Source organism: Erpetoichthys calabaricus, chromosome 7, assembly GCF_900747795.2.
Source record: "Erpetoichthys calabaricus chromosome 7, fErpCal1.3, whole genome shotgun sequence".
Classification (NCBI taxonomy): Eukaryota; Metazoa; Chordata; class Cladistia; order Polypteriformes; family Polypteridae; genus Erpetoichthys; species Erpetoichthys calabaricus.
The window spans coordinates 92,300,596-92,323,829 of NC_041400.2; positions in this window are offsets into that span (position 1 = coordinate 92,300,596).

The following is a 23,234-nucleotide window of genomic DNA, read 5'->3' on the forward strand; positions in this document are numbered from 1 at the left end:
CATCTCAATTGGTAATCTCAGCTTTATGTATCGTAATGTGAGCGAGCACTGACTCTTTAAAGGAAAATCTGGAGGGTTAGGCCTAAACAGTAAGGCTGATATTCAAATTCTTAACATTGCAACTACATGGAAATGTACAAAAAACTTAAGATATTGAGAAATGATAAGATTTGGATGATGTATCTTGTAGCTCATTATGAATCATATTAAAATTATCATTAATGTCCTGAAAGATTCCCTGGCAAAGCAGATCTCCTACTAAAAACCATGGTTGCACTGCTCTCTCACTAAAAGATTAGTTCTTATATTATACTGATCATTAGGTATTCTGTCATGCCACAGATGGGCAGAGCAATTTTAGTTGATAAATTGATCCAGAAAGGTGCTACATGAGTATGCCATGAATTACATTGTTATGTGGTCCAGGGCTAGTCCCACTTCTAGCTCAATCCTGCCAGTCACCCATGTCCATAAACTTAGATGATGTGTGTTTAGGTAATAGATGCATTACCTTGTCTACATATTACATTTTACAAAGCCATCCATCACAGGTGGTGCAGTGGTAGCACTACTGCCTTGGGTGCACATCTCAAGTCCTCCCTGTGTAGTAGCACTTTGAATAGCGAGAAAAGTGCTATAAAAATGTATTGAATTATTATTATTATTATTATTATTATTATTATTATTATTATTATTATTATTATTATTATTATTATTATTATTATTATTATTATTATCCTTTCCCTAGGCTTAAATGGGTCATTATTCTTCAGTAATAGTATTCTCATATGAATTGTTTTCATACTTAGTTCATATTTATCCTGTAACAATATATTCAATGTTTTTTTACAAAGCATTACATAATTATTTTCCTACCTGATGTAACTAGTAATTTTAACTTTTCAGTATCATAATTGTTTTTTTGTATTTTTAAAGTCAGTGTGTCAGAATACAAATGCTTTATAACCAGTTTAGCTTCTAATAAAGATCTGCATCTGATTACCACAAGCTGTTTTGGCAATCAATATATACTAGAAAAAATTTTGCAGAAGTATGTACACCAAAGAAGGGTTGAAGTAATAGCCAACAGGTTAAAGAGAAAAAAATAAATTACAGCATGAGGCTATGGTATCTATAGGTTGCGTTCCTCTATTTGAACTTTTAGGTATAGTTTCTATTTCTCCAACTCTCAAGGATCCTTTCCAATCCACCATCCAGGTGATCAAATTGTAAACAGGTGGATAAGACTGGAATTTATGCACAGACCAAGTTAAGAATTTCTGAATTTTTTAAAGGCAACAAAATATTTCAGCTTAATTAAACATAATATATTTCAAAGACACCGGTGTAAATTAATAGGAAACATATTTATGATATGTACAATAGACACACCATTTGGATAATAGGCTTTTTGCTTTTAGTCTGCGGCCTTGTCAAAGAAGAGTGCAATGCATGCTGGGGAGGGTTGCCTCTTTTTCATTTCGCTTGAGAAGGGAATATCACGATGTAAATGCTGTAAATGGCTTTGATACAAATTAATACAATTTTTAAGAAAAAGCTTAAAAGGTTTGACTCAGACTAGCATCACTGAGACATTTAGATTGTCATTTCTTGTCTAACTGTAGTCCCTTAAGGGCAAGAGATAAAGCTCTTGTGAAGCTGCCCATTAATGGCAAACTAGAGTGAAGTAAAGGAGTGAACATTAAGCACAGCCCCAGTCAGCATTAAGCCTGTCATTAGCGGTTCCTAGGGTTCAATATTCAGGATACAGCACACACAGTGATACAAGTAAGAAGTTACATGTAAGAGGTACATATCTGGTTTTAATATTTCTTTCTGTCCCCCAGATCACTGACTGCCAATTGTGGTTTGTCAGTATAACTTGCATCCTCCAAAAGTCTCAGTAAAGGCTCTTTTCTCATGAGGAGGCTAATGAGTTGGGGGGTGAAAATCAAAACACTGGTGAATTTCTACTGCTGCACTATTGAAAATATTCCAACTGGATGTATCACAGTGTGGCTTGGTAACCTGACTTACCAGGATTGATTGCCCTTCCAAAGGGCTATCTGTACTACTTCTAACACCATTAGGGCTGACATTCCACAGCTTCATACCATCTGCTCCATCAGAATGTCAGAGGATGTCTGAATCCACCATCTCTGATGCCAGCCACCCAGCTCATGCCCTGTTTTCACTTCTGCCTTCTGGTAAATGCTACCAGAGCCTTGTACATGCTCCCACTGTTTCATTGACAGCTTCTTCCCCCAGGTCATAAGGTCACTGAACTCTCTGTAACCTGAAATTACTTGACCTGTACTGCACCCGCCTGCTGGTTTATGTCTAATTATACTGTATGTTAAACGTATACTGCCATCTGCACTTTTTCCCATTAGTATTTAATACAAACAGATCAGTTCTGTTTTGCACTATGTACATTAGGCCATTCTTCTGCTAGTCTTATTTGTTTTATTTATTTATTTAACATAATCTTATTGCCTGTATATACTTCCCTACCCCTCCTCCCCAAAACTGTAGCAGAAGAATTTCACTAAGCTCTTGCAGTGCATGTGGCAATAAAGAGCTAATCTAATCTAATCAAGTAAGGTGATCTGATGATATGGTAAACAGGATACAATGCAGTGTTGTGTGAATGTCTCCATTTATGCTCTCCAACTTCTATGGGTACATAGTGAAGATCATCATTCAGGCTGGTACTGTACATGCTTAGCTCAGGGTCACAAGGCATTACAGAGTGGGGTGAAGTCAGCACACAATAATATTGTTTTATGAGTTACATAGTACATGTTTCATTATAAAGACAAACAGCATTATTATACAGTAGGTCTCGGGCATTCTGCATAGCTGCTTTTTTCTCTCCTATGTTCTGGAAAGTGGTACAGGACCATCAGCACTCATGTCATTAGATTCAAAGGCAGCTTTTTCCTCTGGCTATAAAGCTATTCAACAATTGCTCATATTTACTGTACTAACTGGATTGTTGTTTCTTATACTAGGGGGCTTTGCCCCCTGCTCGCTTTGCTCGCCAAACCCCACCCCTCTGTGGGCGCGCTACATTCCAGCCACTTCACATATCTGCCGCACACATTGTGAAGGGGTGAATGGGTGTGAAAGGCTGAACGGAGGCTGAACACACACTAAGGAGATGCGGTCTGATCAGCTGCTGTCTTTCTGATGCTGCTGCCGAGCTGCGTGTTCCGCTTGTTGTGCTGCGCGTCGATCATTTAAAAGCCTGTACAGCAGCTGTCTTTTTGTCTCTCTGTCTTGTCTCATGTGATGTTAAAGTGTCTCTTGTGGGACATCAAATTGTCTTCCAAGAAGATCACGTATTGTCTCCTTCCAAGCCTTCCAAGATTTTTTTTTTATAATAGAGAGATATAGTACATATACTGAACATTGTAGCAGATGAACTGGCATCCCAAATGGGATGAAGAGTGATATCTTACCCGGCCGTAATGGAAGGACCATGTGAATGGAAGTGCCAGGATGTTTCCTACTTCTTTCTCAGTCGGGGAGAAGAAATAATGGGTGGACTGGAGGAAGCTGCTGACAGAGAGCTGTTTATCCCCCCAACAAGAAAGATGGCAGTTCTCCTCTGACATGGCCTCTGTTTGGACACCTGCAGAGATGAAGTGAAGACCTGTTTGTGTCCCTGCATGCAGCCAGGGGCCGCTGCCAGGAGAAGTCTTTCCTTCTTCATGGAGGGTCAGCCTGACCCAGATGTGCTTCCTTTATTGTATGTTGTAGCAATGGAAATACTTCTATGTCCAGTGTAAAAGAAAGCAAACTCACCTCACTTGGGGAGTCAAAGTTGGGAATGGGAGTAGAGTAATGCTCACCTGGGAGGAGTGCATGAGAATTAAAAGAAAAGAAGAGAAGTTGAAAAAGAAAGTTTATAAGAGAACAAGAAGAAGAAGAAACATAAGGCATTTGTAACAAATAAAAATGCTTTAATTGAACCTATAACTGTGTTGATCCTGTGCTGTCTGGGATTTTGGGGCACACTGACATCCTCTCCTGAGCACTACATAAAACAGCCCAATATAAATATTATTATTATTATTATTATTATTATTATTATTATTATTATTATTATTATTATTATTATTATTATTATAAATGCATGTTGTAGGTCGCACACTGGATGGACAAGCATCCTGGCAAGGAGTCATTAAGATCCCTTCCCTGGACGAGAGGCCCCGAGTGAAAAGAAAGGCATCCTGGCCAAGAGAGGAAAAGAAGTTGCACCCAGACAAGGCTGCCCTAATGGATGGAAGGACATTCTAGCCAGAGGAGATATTCCTTGCCTGGGTGGGAAGCCCCAAACAAATGAACAGGCGTCCTGACTGGACATGTGCTTAATACCATTCCTGATCAGGATAAAAGAGGACAGGGAAGGACTGCCTCTTAGGGGTGTTTATTCTCCCCAGACATAACATGGCCGCATCGGGAACCAGCAGGGGATGCTCTGAGTTGTAGTCTGGCAGCACAGCCTTGCTGGGATCCGTGGGTGCTGCAAGAGGGCACTGCAGAGAGATGCTCTTCCTACTATATTGGACTTTCGTATGACCTGGAAGTACTTCCAACAGGCAGCAGCCCTGGCACTGGTACTCCCGATCCTCAATAAAAGGAACTGCACTCCCTTGTCTAGGCAAGTCAGAGCTGGGAGAAAGAAAGGCAACATGTAACTGGAGGAAGGCAGTGTAGTGGAGAGAGGATTGAAACATTTTATGCTTCATTTGGAGGTATCATTTATTTGAACCCGGGACTGTGGTTGTGTGTTCATGCTGGGGCTTAGTGCTTGCAGGTGCCCTGATTCTATCACAATGTTTATATATATATATGCACACACACACATGACACACACACACACACACACGCATACACAGTATATAGTAACCACCATCAGGCACCACTGAGTCCAAACCTCACATACAATAATGCCCAGAATGATTTTGTGATAAAACTAATGATATTTATTCATCCAAAGCACCCTTATAATAATCACCCATGCAAAAATCAATTACAATACACAATACAAAGCAAATTCTTCATCCTTCCATCCTCCAACAGTGTTGCTTACTGCCTCACTTAGATGGAGTCAGAGTCAGGAGGCTCACTTTTACAGTCAACACAGGAACTGCTTCCTGTCTCAGCCCTCTGAAGCACTTCCAGGTTGTACATGAACCAGGGCAGTACTACCCTGACAGTACCCCCTGGCAGTCCCCAGAACCCTGACAGGGATGCATCTCTGAACTCCAACTCCCATACCACCCTGTGTGTGTCCTAAAGTGTCCCAGCCTTGAGGAACACTGCCACCTGTTGTGTGGGGGAATAAGCTTCTCCTGGTGGATTTGTTTGCCTACTCCTTCCATCATGGCATCCTGGCTGGGTATGAATCGTTCCTTTATCCCTATATAAAATTCCATCTTCCTGAGTGTTATAGTAGGTTTTGTTATTTTTAATGTCACTGTTCTCTGTGCCCACTGTTATGGACTCATTCATACAGGCAGACCAAGTATGGTACACAGGGGCACAGCATCTTCATTTAGAATTGCCGAGCCAAGCACAGGACTAGAGAGCCAAAAGACAAAAGACCTGTAGTCCCATTGTGCAGGCCTGTTGGGTTCTGTGGGGGCTGCCAGAGGGTGCTGCCAGGATTAATGATCCCTACTTTGTGGGGCTTCCGTTTCAGACAGAAGCACTTTCAATCTAGCTGTGACGCAGCATTGGAAGCACTCCCAGGATCAAGATAAAAGAATCCACTCGACCTCATCCAGGAAAGTTGGAGTCTGGTGTGAAGGACAGACAAAGCTCACCTGGAGGAATGGAAGGACAGAAAGAGAGAGAGAGACAGAATTTTGCTTTGCCACTATTAAAGCCTTTTTTGTAAGGTATTTTGTATAATAAAACATGTATTTGCACTCAAGACTTGTCTCTGTGAAATCGTTCCTGGGGTTTGGGGTGCTGCAAAAGCCCCCTAGTTGTCACAAGGTTCACACTGAAGTTTATCTTCACTGGCTGCATAACATCCTAGTATGGCACCTGCTCAGTTCAGGACCACTAAGCACTATACAGGGTGGTAAATATAGCACAGAAAACTGCTGAAAACCAACTAGATTCAATTCACAGGCCATAGGGTTACTGAACAGTCATTACATAATTTTATGTATATTGCACTCTGTGTGCTGTTTGCATTTGTTTACTGATTTTTATTTATTTTTTATATGGGTATGAGTATAGTTGTCTTTTTGTTGATATTTTAACACTGTCACAACTCAGAGACACAAAGGAAATTTATTGTACTGTGTACACATGACAATAAACTTGATTTTGAAATTGAAGGACTGCAATGTAAATATTTTAATTCTGTTCACTGAATTTTTATTCTGGTTTCAGCAGCATTAGTTTAATTCATTTTATGCCTTTACTATGGTGTGGTGGTATAGTGGATAGCATTGCCACTTGGTCTTGTAGATACTTAGCTGAGCAGCTTTTATTAAAAGACCCGACAAATCAAATGTCCAGTGATTGTGAAGATCATACCTATGTACTTTAAATGTGCTCACTATATAGTTAGCTTGCTTTGACCAAGTATGTATTTTGCAGAAGACCATTAAAAAAATGACAGCATTCAGATAGAGAACAACCAGATCATCTCTTCGACTGCTACTTCAATTACGGATTGATTTATGATTTCAAATTTACCTTGAAGGAGGACATTTCAACTGATATATTTTTTACATTCCCTTTTACTCATTTGACAAACACTTGTGTTTGCAAAATGGATCCCAAATACAAGTTTTTCACATGCCTAGAGTGTCATTCTGTAAGCATAGAGTGAACAAATATGTGCTCAGTTTTTGGATTACTGTACACTTAAAACAACCTCACATTGTCTGCACATTTTAGTAATTCACTATTCCTCTGACAATGTAATATATCAAAACTCTAGTCCTGCATTAAAATCATGGTATGAAGCAGTCCATAATTTTACCTTGTGACTTCAAAAGAGATTTTAACTCTAGGTCAGATACTTTTTTTCACAATTGTTACATTTAAGAAATTGCAGATACTATTAGTCACAAACTCTTCACAACCAAGAATTAACAAGAAGACATATATCAATACTGTTTTTACATAACTTGAATTAGAATCTACTGTCTATAAAAGCTGTTTAACCACCACAAACCTATTAAGGCTATGTTTTATAACTACATGATATTGTAAAGTGCAGTTAAAAAACATGTATTTAATTTAGTCTTCTAATTCATGTAATTGCATTCTACTATCACTATTATTTTTGAATATGACTCACTGTTACTAAACTGTTCAATAAACTAAATATGATAACTAACTCTTTAATGAAGTAACTAAAAAATCTGAAATTCTACAACTTGTACATCAATGTTAAGCCATATGAACATTTTTGATTAGTCCTACTTTAACTTTATCTGTAGCACATTATCCTACAATCACTACTGTTGTTGTTTGTATGATTTGCGGGGCTATGGACCTCTTACTTCTGTCAAATTATCACACATGCAAATAGTGTTAATATGAATGAAAATTATGAACATGCATTCTAATACTGACATCTTATAATTAATGCCATCCTGTATAGGTTCTAGAAGAATCTGGACACCCTACCTATATAAATTTACAAAACAATGTTTGCATTCTAGACCCAAAATAATATGGTAATTGCTATTCAGTGAAGATCCTTTTTAGCACTTGCTCTCTCGTGAGCAGGGAGCATTCAGATTGTTTCATGGTTCTACTTATACTCCAGTTAGAGAGCCTGGTGCTCCCAATACTCTAATCAGCTTTACAGAAACAGGCGGCCGGTACTGGGTCCCTGTGATCCTGAAGTGTATAAGTGGTGTTCTGGTGTGGAAAATCTTCAGATTTTCAACTGCAAACTACAGTAATTAAATTTTAATTACTTTACTCAAACAAATCAGGATGAATTGAATTAATAAGACTTTAACTGCAGGCATTGCAAGCATCCTTTTGTATTGTACTAGTATTTTATGCATTTGTTCCAGGCACTTTCTTTTTCAATTACGTTATGACCTGGGAAGAGGAAATAAGCACAGATGCCATAGAATCTGTTTTAGTTCATTTATTACCTGAGAAAGGATGGATACTGTCGGACAAGGAATTACACAATTAGTTTACATCTTGGAAAAGGAAGGACTACAGACTACTTAAAAGATCAAATACTTTAATCAGAGTCATTCACCATCAGGACGACATAACCAATCAAATGTGTGCAACGTCACATGTTCTGAAACCACACGTGTGCATTTTAACATAAAAATGGCTCATTTGAAAGAGTAAAAGATAAAAGAAAAACAGCAACATAACAGTGACAACACAATCAAGAGATGTGAGATCATCTAATTTGGATGTCAGAACATGTAACTATGAACAACACCAATCACTACACCTAAACCTGCCCAGGACATTACCTCCTTGGCAGTTCTGATTTTCAGTAAGCTTTTCCAGACTTTGCTATTTTATTTTATACTGTACAACATTGCATTTTCTTCTATTTGGTATTGCTACTTTGTCTTTTGTCTAGAGTGATTGAAATAATAAATGAGTACCAAACGTGAGTTAGACAGCTGTTGTCTCATTCACAGGGTTTATCAAGGCAATTGAGGTTTCTCCTCAATAACTAGAATAACTGTGGTAAAAGCCAAGACATTGTTGGTTATTAAGTAGCATATAACCAAAAGATTTGCGTCTTTATGTGTGTCGTGATGACACCCAAAGGTGGTAGTGAATCCTTATATAGAAAACCTTATGCAGAATACTGCGGAGTGACTGGCAATTGACACCACTTGGGACTTTGTCTGGCTAGGATCACTATGTGTATGTGTGTGCATATCTGTGTGTGTGTGCGTGTGTGTGTGTGTGTGTGTGTGTGAGAGAGAGAGTATGTTAATCTTCATGGGGGAGAGTAAATGAACCCAATAAATCTTCCTGGTAAGTCTCACAAATTTCATGACAATACAAGTGGGTTCAAAAATGCATGGATGGAGTTTTGCATAAAGGGCATACAGAGTGATGGGTTTGAGATATTTAACAGAATTTGCATTTCTGCTAATATGGCTTCTGAAAATTAATTAATATATATACTAAATTTCAATTTCAACAGGAAACATTGATTCATCTTATGCTATTACTGCAATTTGTAGCATCTGTTTTTACCTCAAATGCACAGTACTGTGAGAAAAATTACAGATTTGCTATACAAATGCAATTTTTTGACATTGAATGTTTTCAGGTCTTCAACAATAATTTAATATTAGATAAAGAGCATGTTATGTATTTACTTATTTAATGAACAAAGTTATCCAGCTTCCCCACTAGTTATATCAATTCATATTAAAAGGATAATTAGAGTCAGCTTAATGAATACAGTCCAGCTTGATTACCATTTGGCCTGCTCAATATACACCTCAAATATTTCAACTCTTACCATTAAAGTCAAGTTGCCAATGTCTCTGAAATGAAGTTCTGTAAGGAAATTACACTCCTTCACAACAGCGTAAAAGAAGAATATTGAATTATAGTGTTTGCTTGTGGACATTGATGCTAAAAGTGGCACAACCAGGAATTACGTGTTAGGGCACAATTATTTCTTTACACCTTACTAGTTGATGTTAGATAATTTTGTTCGATAATTGACATAAGTAAAAAAAAAAAAAAGTTGTTTATTCAATCAGGATATCGTGTATCTAATATAGATTGTTGTAGGAGACATGAAAACATTTATTTTCAAATATTTACAATAATAGAGTATTGTAAACGAAGAATGAAAAAAATACATATTCACAGTGCTTTATAGCTAAGTAACTTTATTTGCAACTTTAGTACAGTTTTTACAGTACTGTTGACTTTACTTATTATTTCAATTTCTGTTATTTTTAAAGTTTTAGTTGCCTTCATGTGTAATGTGAAAAGCACCTAGTGTCATTGTCATGTCTGTCTCTCTGTGTGAAAAAACTTTGTCCCCCTGTGTATTGATTTTATTGAAATTTGCTAAATGAATTCTTCAAGGAAATGTTCAATTTTTTGAGATATCTCAAATAGAGAGCTCAGATTCACTGTCACTGCAGGAGGGATTCTAAATTGGCCCTAGTGTGTGCTTGGTGTGTGGGTGTGTTTGTGTGTGTCCTGCGGTGGGTTGGCACCCTGCCCGGGATTGGTTCCTGCCTTGTGCCCTGTGTTGGCTGGGATTGGCTCCAGCAGACCCCCGTGACCCTGTGTTCGGATTCAGCGGGTTGGAAAATGGATGGATGGATATCCAGCTGCAATGTGCAGTTGTAGTATATAATATAAGATATGAAATAAAATAGCCAAGTAAACTACAGCTTTAAGTTATTAAAATATAATTAAATTTATTAAAATATAAATATATTTACTTTTAAAACATGCGGCTTTGTAGTACTGCTACATCATCATGTTACTTCCAGCATTTTCACAGAAACATAGAGAGAGTAAGAAAGTAAAAGGTGGTGTAAAAAAAGGATTCATAGCCTGAAACCAGTGCATTTGGATGTATCAAAATGTGCAAAAATATCCAAGCTATTCACTTCAACACCTTCACCTGCTTGTATGCCAGCTAGTATAACTAATGAGATGGAGCAGGAGGCAGAATGTGTGGTAGTAGTAGCCTTAGCTTAAAATGCCATCCTTATCTAATAAGCAGCTGCTAGGGGTTCCCTAGTGAATCAATGTTCCTACTGAGTTGACCCTAGCATATGGAGGCTACTGGGCCAACAGAATTCATAAATTCCACGTAAAATGTTGTGTCCTAATTTGATGCGGAGTGTGCTGTAGAAAGAAAATTTGAAAACTCATTAATCCTAAGAAAGAAATTTATTTATGCAATTTTAATTACTAAATAGTGTTTGTGTTTTAGATTTACTTAGGAGGGTGCCGGACACGAGCACTTAGGGGACACCTTCAGGGATGTAAAAAGGTACCCAGTAGCACTTCACACCAAGCGGAGGCATGGTTGCCAATGCCTTTTCCCATTTCCTTTATAGTTTCAAAGAATGCTCCAAATCACTATGTTGTGGAAGCTCTTTGCATAAAAAGGGCAATTGTCTTAAAATGAACCCCCACAAGTGACTCATTAAAATAACTGCAAAATTTTCTGTATAAAAAACACACGCAGTTAAGGGGAAAATAAAGACTAAAAAGCATTTCAAAGAAGTTCACATATTACAAATGTATAAATCAAAGTAGAAAACACTATTCAAGTATTTGGATAGCCCAAAGGACACCATTGGTTCAGTAATCCTGAAGTGGAAGCTAAGGCAAACAACTTAGTAGCTGCCTAAAAGAGGTCCTTCAAAACTCTCTGTGCAAACAAAAAAAAAAAAACAGTTTTGTCAAAAAAACCTTAGAGAGGTGTAAAGGAGCTTCTCTTTTCCTGGAACTGGAGTACAGATGCAATTGTCAACCATATTGTGAGCTCTTGCTAAAAAGTCAAGATCGTGACCATGTTGTAATGTGGATAAAGCTTAAGATACAGCTTTTTGGCCAAAGTCCAAAGAGGTAGCATAAAACTCAAAAGCACTACTCACACCTCAAAACACAACGTTACACTATGAGGTGTTGTGGTTAAGGCTTGGGACCTAAGACTTTAAACCCTGAGGTTGTCGGTTCAGATCCTGGTGCTGACACTGTATGACCATGATTAAGTTACTTCATCTGCCTGTGCGCCATTTACAAAAAATTGTAACCAATTGTATCTCAAATGTTGTAAGTCATCTTGGATAAAGGCAGCACTAATAATATTATTAGGTCACTAGAGCTGCTTGCTCTTGAACATGCTATATACACAGTTTCCATGAGTAAAACATCCATCCATCCATTATCCAACCCGCTATATCCTAACTACAGGGTCACAGGGGTCTGCTGGAGCCAATCCCAGCCAACACAGGGCACAAGGCAGGAAACAAACCCCGGGCAGGGTGCCAGCCCACCGCAGGGTGCACACACACACGCACACACACAGCACACAAGGGACAATTTGGAATCTCAAATCCACCTAACCTGCATGTCAATTTCTGATTTTCCTAGTGACTTGGTTTTTGTGAAAGGTCATTGTAAAACACAGTAATACTGTGAAATTTGAGTATATAATATTATCATTACTAGATGTTTACAATTTTCATTTGTTTATGTGGTTCATTGAAGAAAAGTATTTATTTTCTTGTTTTTATTCAGTTGTATGCAGTCCCCCTTTGAAGTCCACAGATATGAATGTATATGTAAAGCAGTGCTTGAAGTGTATATACAATACATACAGTAAGTGGCAATACCATATGTCTAGAGCAACAGCTTTATCACACTATTTCTGTGGCTTCAACATTAGAAATTCAAGCACCACAAACAAATTAAAGACCAGTGCTGGGGTATTGCACGATTTAAGTGCCACAATTGAAGGGCAGTTGGGTAGGAGGGGTCCTTTTAGAGTTACCAGTATCATGTCTGAATCTAGAGGTAGAAGGGGTGGAATGGATAACCAAGATAAGAGCTGTAATGGCAGAAAGCACTACCGTTATACATCTAAGAGAGCTTTTAATCAAAAGCAAAAACTTGAGAAGTACCGGACCACTTCAAGCAGCAATGTAAAGAATTTTGGTGAGCGTCGGATTGGGACATCCCCATTCAAAGTAAGAATACTCGCAAAGTAAATGTAAACAATCTCAAAGTCCATAGATACAAATGTATATTTCAATGGAGTAGCTTAAGGAGGACCAGTTAAGTTTAAACTGATGCCCTTCACCAATTCTTGTCTTGGATTAGAGGAAACCATTAAGGCCTCTACTTCTCTCTCCTTCCTTTTATGCTTTAATTGAAGCAACACCTATGCTCATAGCCACAGCACCTGTCACAGTAAGCATTTTTTGCAATCTCTACTCACAGAGCATAATGACAAGAAAGCAACGTAGATACTGTACCAAAACAAGTTACTTTATTAATTTTTCTTCACAGCATTGATGCCATATGACAGAAATGGCCAAAGGAGAAAAATGAGTTTTAAAAGTAGGTTCTTTCAAAGGGTTAGGCTACCAGTCAGGTTCCTATTTTTTATTATTTATTTTAACTGGAAATAGATAATATTCCATACAGTCAAGTCAAATTTAACAAATCAAAGTAAAATTCAACCCCCCACCCAAGAGAAGAGAGAGGAGCCAGCAACCGAAGCTACTCTATAAAAGGAGCAAGAAAAGAAAGGTGTCCTTTTCCTTATTCTAAAATGTTATTGATTAGATCCTGCCATCCTCTGAGTGAGAATTAAATTTTTTCCAATTTCAAGTAGTATAGAACATCTGTTACCACTGACTTAAGAATGATGGAGTGGGATTCTTCAAGATAAGCAAGATACAGTAAGTCTACTTCCTAGTAGTGTAGTAAAGGAAATTACAGTTTGTTTGTTTGTTATTCTCCGCTTTAAGGCCGACTGGGAGTACACCAAACACAGCTGTTAGTGGGTTAGGAGTGATTGTGACACCAAGGCTGAAGGCTGCAAAGATTTTTGTCTAAAATATTAATTTGGAGCACACCGAAATGGAAACATTTTGGACAATCTTAAATGAGATAAATGTGCACAATAAAAAATTTTAAGTTGAATGAATGAATGCTTTGCACGTGTGGAGCTTGAATGTGTTCTGTGCATAGTTGCCTTTTCTGAAAAATTAGGTGACAGATCCTTTCCCCAATGTACTCTGGAGTCTTTGAAAGGAAGAGAATTCAAAATATTTTTATAAATTGTAGAGATGATATTCTGAGTCTTCAAGACTGATCAATAATTCTTCTAGAATAGAAAAATGTAGAAGATGAAGAAAATTGGGCAGCTTCTGTTCAGCAAAGTTTCTAGCTTGAAAGTAGTGGAGGAATTATGTTGATAAGAAGTTGTATTTGAAGCGTAAGTTTTTGTAGGATGCAAAACATCATCTGTGTACAAATCTCTAAGTGTTTTAATCCCGGATATTTTCAAGACGTTGAATAGTGTATATGTTTGAGAGGGTGGAAAAAGGTGGTTGTTATGTAGAAGTGCAACATATAAAAGCTTTTCTGTCTTAAAGTGCTTCCTACATTGGTTCCATATATTGAGACAATGATGAGTAACTGGATTTTTAGTGTAATGACTGTAGTTTGTATTAACTGGGGGAGAGAGCAAGTAATATAAAGAAGTACTGCAAGATTTTATTTCTATTGCAGAGCACGTTTGTGGATATTCATCAATGTGTGTCGATGTCCAGGTCTTTATAGATTGTATATTTGCTACCCAGAAATAAAATTGAAAGTTGGGTAGTGCCATGCCACCTTCTGCTTTAGGTCATTATAGAGTCGCTCTTTGGATGTTTTGAATTCCAAGTATATGAAGTTATGATTGAGTCTAATGTCTTTAAAAAATTATGTGTTAATGTAAATGGGGATACTTTGAAATAAGAGCAGCTTGATTTGTATTTTTTTCCACAGAGTGCATGCTATGATCTACTTTCTTTCATAGAGTCTATCCCTTATAAGCATTTTTGGGTAAACTTTTAAGTGTAATTTGAAGGTGAGATCTAAATATTCATATTGGGGTGAGGGTTTAAATGATGGAATAAGCAAAACAATTTCATATTACAACCCTTTTTCCACAAAATCCCTCCCCCAGTTACCAGAAATTCTGCTAATGATATTCTATTCCTTTTTAACTACTAAGAAGCTTTGCCCCCTGCTCGCTTTGCTTGCCAATGCCCCAATCCCCCCCCCCCCCCCCCCCCAGGCTGCGCTATGCACCATTGTGAAGAGGGGGGCTGAACGCACCCCAAGGAGACGCGGTTGCACCTCAGAAACCCCACTTAAATGGTGGTACAATGGGAAACAAATACAGTTTTTTTTTTACCTCCTCTTTGCTTGATCAGCTGCTGGCTTGCTGCCGTGCCGTGTGATCTGCATCATGTGCAGCGCTTCGAATGTTTAAAAGCCTTTACAGCAGCTGTCCTTTTGTCTCACTGCTTTGTCTCTCTTCTCCCACAGACATCCTCAAACAATATTCAATTTCTTTTTGCTGTTCCATTATTTCACTGAGTATGTGATGATATGGATTCTGCTCCAGGCTCCCGTCTCCAGTTTGGGAGCTCTTGAACCCGACACCATTGGTAATGTCACCAGATGAGCTGGGCAGTGAAGAAACAACGAAGCAAGGGGATGGTGCAAAAAGTGCTAAAGTGCTTTTATTAAAAAAACAAACCAAAAGCAAAAGTGTTCAAATAAATAGTGCAGTGCAGTCAAATGATCATTAAATAAATAATCCATTTTAAAGGTAAAAATCCCAAAAGGTTAAAACAAGGCTAAAACATGAGAATTAAAATATGCAGTAATCATTGGGGCTACACCAGCCAGACGCAGCTCCTTCCCAGCCCAGCCTATTCAAGTCCCCGAAGGTTTGCTCAGCCAACGAGACTTCAGCTGCCGCGGTCCTCTCTCTACTGACCCCTATCTTAGCTGCTTCTGCTGGCATCTGCTGGACCGCTCTGGGTCGGTTGTCCTCCCATCTTCCTTGTTGCACATGTGGTCGTCCCTCAGATCCTAGGGCAGACTCCTTCTTGATCGTACCCACTCTCCCATTCACTGGGCATGATCCGTCCCTTGAGCACTGATCGCTCGCTCTATCCGGGACCCCTGACCGTGCCGACCTTCCTTTTCCTCAGCTGGCTGGTTCATCCATTCTCTTGCACTATCCCCAATTCTGCTCTCTCGCTCTCCAGTCTTTTACTGTACTTTTTTCCCCATTTTCCCCCCTCGCGCTTCTCCTATTTTTTACTGGGACGTGGCTCAGGTGTAGCGATAAGCAGCTCCTGGCATCAATTACTGACAGCTCCTCACCTGTGCACTTAAGTGAGGACTGCCTACATCACGAAGTTCCCAGGAACCGCTCCGGCCACACTACCATGCCCCCTTTTTAAGCCGCGAGTTTGGCGATTATCTATTTAAAAAATTACTGGCCTTTTTGATCTGAGCTGTGGACCCTCTATGCCACAGATTATTTTCTGTTTGTTTGCACTAATGCAAACTTTACTATAATTTTTTTGAGATGTTCGAATTTTCCTACTTCCATTATCTCTAACCTACTCTGCATGTTTTTGAATTCTTTACGGCTTTCTACTTTGTCATCTACTCTTTGTCTTTTTCTGGCCCCAGCCCGGGCGTGGTTAAATTTCTTTAGTCTAGTCTCGTGGGACATGAAAGTGTCTTTCTGAGAAAATCACGTCTCATCTCCTTCCAAGATTTTTTTTTATAGTAGAGAGATGAATGTTTACTTTTCAAAAAGAACATTATTCTGCAGCTAATTAATATTGTGCCTCACACTACCATAAAAGGCTGAAATATTTCTACATGGATGTAAATGTGCATGCTATATCAAGGAAAGATAAGACAAGACAAGGCAAGATAAGATAAGATACGATAAGATAAGCCATTTATGTTGTCAGCCTCTCTGGAGTTTATATATATCCTGTATGGCATATCAGGCATTATGTACTTTTTTCCTGCTATTACTGTGGAGATAAAGAAAAAATATCCCAGAGAAGGGCATACAGATGAACAGGCCTAGAGGTAGATTGACTGTTTTCAATGTGTCCACCTCACTTGCAGCATACCCCACCTTTTACCCCAGTTCATGATAAACACAACACTGAAATAAACAACTCAAAAGAGTTGTTAAGTGTGCAATGGTGAGATAAAATGGATTTTAAAGAAGAAATTGTTGCTTATTTTGATTCAAATATAGCTTTAGAAAGAAAACAACACATTATGCCTGACTACAGTTGACAAAGTGTGTAAGAAAGGTGACATTTAATGCTCACTGATACAAGTAACAAACAAAAAAAAAAGAGGAAGACTATTTCTTCTGCTTGTAAAATATTTGAAGGATGTTTTTAGGGCACCAGTAAAAGAAAAAAGCACTAAAGAATAAAACTTGCAAAACAGTAAGCAATACTAACCAACAAGTTAATTAAAAAGTCAGGCTTAGTTATGTGATTCATTTTCGTCCCATTGGAGGTCATAGCAAAGAAATGAAAACAAAACTGAGTGCCGTTATGAACCTCTCTCTGACACAATTATGCTGAGTACTTTCAGCCAACAAATTATTAAGCAGAAGTGTGTCAAGAAACTTTACTGGGGCTCCTTTGTACCAACAGAAATACACCAGCATAATGCCACATTGTGACTGTGACTGCTTTTTAATCTTTAGCTAATTCAGAAGTCTTCATTTCTTTTTAGGTTTCTTTCTATTTAGTCTAGTGTGTATTTGAGAGAGGAGTTGTTGTTCGTTACATAATAAATAATAATTATAAAATAATATTTATTTATTTATCACACTTTTGTAAAAAGTCAAATTTCCCCTGGTGACATATGAAGTGTTATTTATCTATTTACTAGAAAAAAACATAAAAAATGGACATATCTGAAAAAATTCATGTTATGGGCAATCAGAAATCCTGCAAGATACAGAGGTAAAATATAATTACTAGGCAGAGTTTGATCTAAAAAATCCCACCCATTTATAAGGTGAATTTTTTTGAGGGGATCACAACCTCCTCTTAAAGTCCACTTATTGTGGCAACTGAACTGAACCTGGCTTCCCAAAAATAAATAAATAAATAAATAAATAAAATTTGTTGCATCTTTCAATATTTTCAGGAATTTATAGATTGATGAGCATCACTGGTATAAGCATCACTGTCTAAAATGTCTGCTGCCTCAAAGCACATAGAATTTCCATTCATCAATGGCTGTTCATAAGCATGGGATACCAGTATACCCAAAAGGTAGAATGTTCCTACTTGCCTAAGGTAAATTATCTAACATGAGGGATAATCTGTTCTAAATTTTACTACAAAATAAATAAAAGAATAAAAAATAATGTTATATCAAGTTAACATGATCAGTTAACACCATAACCTTTGTAAATAATGGAGACAAAACACAGAAAAAGGTTTTGGGGGTACCAACTTGTTAAACCATTATACTTGCAGATTAGGCAAAGAAATAAATCATATCATTACAGACATGAGTTTTGAACAGAACTGAGGGACAGAAAGCAAGTGCTGGTTTATATATGGGGGGACCAGGAGAAAGGAAACCGGACATAATGTTATTGATGGTAGAATTGTCAGTCACTGGTCTTCTGAGGGAGAATGAGAGAAAGGATTAGAGCACAGTGCCAACCCCTGATTCAGCGGGTAATCACACTTATTCAAGCTCGTATGCTGTCTCCCATGCACACGTGAGTGACACCATATATTGTGGAAGAAAAGAAATAGGCACTTCAAATACTAAACACGTCAGATATTGTAGCAGCATACACCTTAGGCACCTGTAGAAGCAAGGCAACAGCACAGCTACTGAGATTAATGTAATCGGTGTTAAAGTGTCCTAAAAATGTGATTATCGTCACTCTTGTGTTGGTAAATGTCTTTACAAGTCATCATCTTCAGTGAGCTTGCACAACCATCCTTAGTGCTTTTATTTTTTCTTGAGTTCGGGACCATCTGAGTTTAGGGACATTATTAGGAACACCTGTACAGCTTCTTATCCATGCAATTATTTAAATAGCCAATCATGTGGCAGTAGTACAATGAATAAAAATTAAGAAAATTATGCAGATACAAATCAGAAGCTGCAGTTAATCTTCATATCAAACACCAGAATGGGGAAAAATGTTGCTGTTTCAGTGATTTCAACCGTGGCATGATTGTTGGGTGCCTGAAGAGCTGCTTTGAGTATTTCTATAACTACTGATACAATACAATACTTGATGCAATAATCTCTAAAGTTTACTAAGAATGGTTTCAACGAGCTGCAGGTCTGCCAACAGATATGCCTTGTCGATGGGAGAGGTTATAGGAGAATTGTCAGACTGGTTTGAGCTGACAGAAAGGCTACAGTAACTCAGATAACCACTCTGCAGAGCTTGGTGAACAGAAAAGCATCTCAGAATGTCAAACTTTGAGGTAGATGGGCTACAACAGGCGAAGACCATGTTGGGTTTTATTCCTCTTAGTCAAGTACAGAAAGTTGAGACTAAAGTCAGCACTGACTCAGAAAACTGGACAGTTGAAGACTGGAAAAACCAATGAATCTCGATTTCTACTAAGGCACACAGCTAAGACCAAGTGGCATTGGACAGTGAAACACAGATGTCTACTCTACAAATATTTCTTAATAAATAAACCTTTAGGTACAGGAGTATTTAGGAAAATGCAGCACCAATGTTTTCCTGAGCTTGGTCATTCTGAAATGTACTATGCAGCTTTTGAGGAGGGAAGGGACATACCCTATAAACGTGGTACAACAAGCTATCCAACTTAAAGTTGCCAGTTTCAAACTGGTGTTGTTTTCCACTACTTTTAGAATGGATGAATAAGACCATAAACATAAATAAGAATTATTGTATTAAGGCAAGTATTCTCTCTGAATGCAAATTCTGAATACTTAATATCAAGTTAAAGCAGCACATAAATTTAAGAACAAATATGTACTGACAGTATTTAATATACTGTTATTAACAGCCTGCAACATCAAAGTGCATTTTCATAGACCAAATACTATTACAATACCATATTAAACTAATACAACAGAGCAGTGTAAGAAGAACTTACAAATGAAAAAGGCAGCACTACAAATACAAGAAAGAATATGGAGGTACAGCTAATATATTTAAACAGTACTAATAGAGAGACTGCAAAAGTCAAGTACAAATAAAGTACAGAAATCCAAAGAAAGAGTAATGCAGGAGTAAAAGACAACAAGGCAGAACTTGATAAATTACATTTATTAGCAGTAGGCAGACTTGAATCAATTTAATAAGCAACATACAGTAGTAGGAAGAAAGGAAATGTGATTGAAAATTGTTATTGATGATTTTCAGTGTAATTTGCAATTTGACATTTTCTTTATTCATATACTGCATTTGTCTTAGGCTTTTTAAAATAAACAGTATTTTGTTTTTATAAATTTGGAGTGCAGTTTTGAAAAGCAAAGAACAACAAAGCACTAGAACTTATGTAATCTAAATTTTGGTAGCTGTTCATCATAAAATGTTGAAGCAATAAAAGCCTTAGCTGTGATATCTAGGAGTCAACGATGATTGATGAAAATATCTAAAACATCAGTTTACATTGCAAAAGTTACTAATATAAAGATAAAGAAGAGAGAAAGGCAATGCATTTTCATGTCAAAAGCAAAATAAAATATATGCACATTATTTTTATTTTTGCAACTAATTGAACTTGCATGCAATAATGAGACACATAAACTGTCCATGTTGCAGCATCACATTTGGCTTCTTAGTCTAGAGGCCTTTCTACATACCCCCAATACCAATCAAAACATCCAGACATGCATAACAGAGAATAACAATGTTAATTCGCATCACTTATTAAATATATAGCACAAGGACAGTAATTACTGAAATGGCAGCAAGCAATCTAATGATTAGTCTTCGTTCTTCTTGAGTAGCCATGGTGCATATATGGCTTACAACTTGGCAAAAACATTTTTTACAAACTACAAAAGTTTTGCAATAGTATGTTAAACTTGCTCAAAAAATGGAGCGTCATTATCATCATATTTATGAATTCTGTCTAATTGGTACACCAATACGAAAAATGTATTCTGGATACTTTTGCATTTGATTTGAGCCTCTACACTCTGTCAGTATTCAGGGAGTGGATTTGGAGGTTGTGCATTGCAACAAGTACTTGGGGGCAAAGGGCAGAGCAGACTCCTTTTTTCTTAGATGACTTTGTTTTTTTAATGTGGGTAAGTGACATTCCTTACATCTTCTACAACTCTGTGATGGCCAGTATGATTTTCTACACTGTAGTGTTCTGGGATGACAACATCACCTCAAGAGAAGACCACCGAATTAACTAGCTGATTAAGAAGGCAGGTTCTATTATGGGGACACTCTTGATCCACTTGTAGCAAAAGAGAGAATGAAGACAAAACTGATGGCCATTATGAATAATGATGAACATCTTTTCTTTGACACATTTTGATTAAGTACTTTAAACCCACAGCTTATTCAACAGAAATCTGTCAAGAAATGCTATTGGGGGATCTTCATACCTATAGCAATATGTCTTTACAATGCTTCACTGTAACTGCTCTTTTATCTTTAGCCAAGTCAGGCATTTTCTTCTTTTTAGTAATTGTGGTATTTGAGGGGGTTTGGTGTTGTTTGCTATAGTATTTCCTGTAAAAAGCTAAATTTCCCCCTTGGAAATATAAAGTATCTATCTATTGTAGAAGAAGAATGTTCTCCTCAGCACCATGTATTTTGTGTGTTTAGTAAATTAGAATTTTTATAATAACTATTTTGTAACTTGCCAGTGAGAGAAGCTTGGCTTATGAACTAACAAAAATATGTTATTCCAGGGTTCAGGAGAAATAGTGTCCACATGAATAAAATCTAAGCTGTTTCTTGTTTTCCCTTTCTCAGAGTGAATGTTTCAGGGACAAGGTCACAAGGCTGCAGAAAGTACGTGTAGTTTATGCAAAGGCATCTCTCCTGTGCTTAGCATTGAGAACACAGATAATGCTTAGCTCAACAGACATATTGTTTAACTCTACTTAGATGATAAGAATGTTTTTCTGTCTTATTAATCATGAGATGCTGAAGTATAAAAAACCCCTCCTGGCTTTTGATCAGGGTTCAATTGAGCTTTGCGGCAATAAGTTATGCTCTTTTGAATCTCTACTTACTGTGACTCCGAATGAATAAAAAAGAGAATTGAGAAATATTATCTGCCTGCTTTCAGTGTGCCTTTTTCGTCCACACTATCTATCTATCTATCTATCTATCTATCTATCTATCTATCTTTCTATCTATCTATCTATCTATCTATCTATCTATCTATCTATCTGTCTGTCTGTCTGTCTGTCTGTCTGTCTGTCTGTCTGTCTGTCTGTCTGTCTGTCTGTCTGTCTGTCTTTAATGGATGCCACCATTTTGAGCATCTATTGCTATGATGTGATATCGATATGTTAGGCGGTGTGTCCTGGCACTACAGAATACATGCCAGCGCCAATTGTAACACCTTGTCCAAGTTTGTGGATACTTTTTGAAAATGTTTTTGCAAGTGTTTTAGTCTGATTTTTCAGGTTACAGACCTTCTACTTAGTTCTCTTTTACTTTGATTCTTGAAAGTCAGTTACACGATTGTTAGTCCTTTTTGGTAACAAACCCACACATTGTTCCCTTTGTATTTCTAGCTGTTTGCCTGTACCTTACTCTGTGTCAAAAGAATGATCAAAACTTTCTAGGAAAATGGAATAAAAATGATGTTGTCTCTCCACCATGGCTTGAGTAAAAAGCATAAAAACAGAAAGATCAACAATTGCTTAAATACATTTTAATAAACTTGATGTTGTCTTTTGAATTATCTTCATTTCAAGAACTCACTTTTTTTTTAACTGATGAAAACAATTCAGTTTCATAGGACAACTATCTGGTTTTATCATTCTTGAATCATATTGCATGCATCAAGAGCTGGGTGGCATTTCTCAAAAGCATCATAATCCCAAGAACATTATAAACTCCAACTTAAGATCAATTGTTAATTTACATGTGTTTCTCAAACCCATTGCAATTAAAGTAGCAATTTAAATCCTTTGTAATCTATATGCTCCCCAACCTTCTTGTTAATTGCTGTGTTTCCTATATTAGTTATCTTTTGCACCAACTGTGGCAACATACATCGCATAATAAATTCATGCCATGGCAGTTCTCTGAACATTTTTAATGCTAATGTTTACATTTGAGATGATATAATTTACATTATTAAATACATTATTGCATTTCTGGAATTACTGTATATATTATAGATAATTGCCTGTAAATATTTAAAACTGTTATTAATTTCACTACAAATGTATAGGTTCATATTTCTACTTTCTTTTAATGTCTTGAAGAAACTGTTTAATAAGGTTGTAGCTATTTTTACTTTGATGAAGACATTTTTTGAATTGCAAGTAGTTTTGGGGAGAAGCAGGAAGAAAGAATAGAGAAGGACAAGAATTGGGTTGGTATGTTTTGTGTAGAAATAGTATGGATGCAATACAGAAAGTCTACCCAGAAGATTGACAGTTGAATTTTGTACCTGAGTTTCTCGCCATCCAATGCT